General features: G+C 47.8%; 1 pseudogene; it reads left to right on the forward strand.

Annotated features, from left to right (window-relative positions):
* The window catches only part of LOC120907676, a 9,150-nt pseudogene that overhangs the window by 4,663 nt on the left and 1,987 nt on the right, over nucleotides 1–2,500 (forward strand).

Here is a 2,500-nt window from a genome sequence, read left to right on the forward strand (position 1 = left end):
GGAAGAGTTCCAGAACATGTTGGATAACACGGTAATGGCCGTAACCGGTATCCACAAATTCGTTATCGGGGGACTTCAACGCTTGGTCAGTAAGTTGGAACAACCAACTTGGCGAGCGTGGAGAAACCCAGAAACGAAGAGGTGAGTTGGTTTTATCAACCTTTGCGCAGATTGACGCAATTTTATTGAACGACGGCAGCACCCCAACTTATGTTGGACCAGGGCGCACGTCAGTAGTTGATCTTACTTTTGCGAGTCGAACCGTAGCAAGATCATTTAAGTGGGAGGTGTTATCTAGCTATATGAACTCTGATCATCGTGCAATACGAATAGATCTTGAGACGCAAAGCGTGCGTAATCTGTCCCGACCCATAACGGGATGGAGCATCAAGTATTTTAGCAAAGATATATTTGAAGTTATGATGCAAGCCGCTTTTGAGACCGAGGTCACAACAAGCGAAGACTTAATGCGTATACTTGTCACGGCGTGCAATGCGACGATGACTAAACGTAAGAGGTACACCTTTAACAAGAGTGCATTTTGGTGGACGTTAGAGATTGAGGCACTTCGCAAAGAGTGCAAACACCGCGATCGATTAGCGCAAAGAGCTTTTAATACTGATCTCTATTCTACTTTTAGGGACGAGTTCAAGGTGGCACGGAATGCCCTCAAGCGATTGATCAAGCATACCCGACAGAGGAAGTGGAAAGAGTTCCTGGGAACAGCGAACAACGCATCATTTGGTATAGTATATCATACGTTCAAGAAAGTGGCCGAGGGTTCGATTGGACCCCGAACCATGACATTGGACGAGTTTAGGGAAGTGGTGAGCGAGCTTTTTCCTACTCACCCAAACACGGTGTGGCCTGAATATCGTATCGATCAGCCACGAGAGTTTGAAAGGGTAACTAATGATGAGATTCTTGCGGTTGCCAGGAGACTACCCAACAAGAAGGCGCCGGGACCAGATGGTATCCCGAATGAGGCGCTGAAAGTTGGTATGTTGACTGCAACCGATGCATTGCAGGGTTTACCAAGGCTGTTTAGAGAACGCGAAGTTCCCCGATGAGTGGAAAAGGCAGAGGTTGGTGTTAATACCGAAGCCGAACAAACCACCAGGGGAACCGGGTTCAGTTCGCCCCATTTGTCTACTAGACGGGCAGGTAAAGGTTTGGAACGCATCATAGTGCAACGGCTAAATGCACACATCGAGGAGGTCAACGGACTGTCTGACGACCAATTTGGTTTCAGAAGTCGTCGATCAACAGTTGATGCGATTCAACGGGTAGTGGACATTGTTTCGGTAGCTAGAAGTAGAAACAGATACAGTGGACGGTATTGTGCGGTTGTTACATTAGATGTTACTAATGCTTTTAACAGTGCTTCATGGTTGGCGATTGCAAATGCTTTACAGAGAATTAACACTCCTAAATATCTTTATGATATCATTGGTGATTATTTTAGGAATCGTGTGCTGATGTATGATACCACAGATGGACCGGCAGAGATTGCAGTCACATCGGGTGTACCTCAAGGCTCGGTACTTGGCCCAACGTTATGGAACCTCATGTACGACGGAGTCCTACGAGTTGCAATGGTGGAAGGTGCACGGATTATCGGCTATGCAGACGATATAGTACTGTTGGTGGAAGGTAATTGTGTTGATGATATTGAAATTCTCGTTTCCAGTCAGATTCGTATCATCGACCGATGGATGACCGACAACGGATTAAAGATAGCCCCGACCAAGACCGAGTTTATTATGGTCAGTTCCCATCAGAGGATACAGCATGGGGCTATCAGGGTAGGTGATCACGTAGTACATTCGTCGCGCAGCTTAAAGTATTTGGGGATGGTCTTAGATGACCGCCTCGATTACACTTCACACATCAGGTATGCGGTGGAGAGAGCGACGAAGCTATGGACCACCTTGGTAAGGATGATGCCTAATAAGGCAGGTCCGAGTAGTAATGCTAGGCGAGCAATTGCTCTTACTGTTGTGGCGAAGGTCCGGTATGCCTCGCCCATTTGGTGTCATACCCTTAGATTTGCTAACCGTAGACAATGGCTACGTCGGTTTTACCGGCCAGTAGTCCAGCGAGTTATCTCTTCTTTCAGGACAACTTCTCATGATGCAGTCTGCGTGCTTGCGGGAATGATCCCGCTTCATCTCCTCCTGGACGAGGACTCCAGGACTTTTCATCGGAGACGAGCAGAGAACATCGCCGGATCGGTTGCACGTAACATGGAACGTGTCACAACTATGGAACGATGGCAACGAGAATGGGATGAGAGTGTTCACGGTCGGTGGACATACCGTCTCATACCCGACGTCAACAGATGGATAAGTAGAAGATTTGGTGGTGTAGATTTCTTTCTTTCTCAGTTTCTTTCCAGCCATGGCTTCTACGCCTACCAGCTTCATCGGATGCAGTTAACGGGTTCGCCGCTATGCGATGCGTGCGAGGAACCTGAGGACGCCGAACACACGATATTCCA

Source organism: Anopheles arabiensis (genome assembly GCF_016920715.1).
Source record: "Anopheles arabiensis isolate DONGOLA chromosome X unlocalized genomic scaffold, AaraD3 X_pericentromeric_contig0016, whole genome shotgun sequence".
In the NCBI taxonomy this organism is placed as follows: Eukaryota; Metazoa; Arthropoda; class Insecta; order Diptera; family Culicidae; genus Anopheles; species Anopheles arabiensis.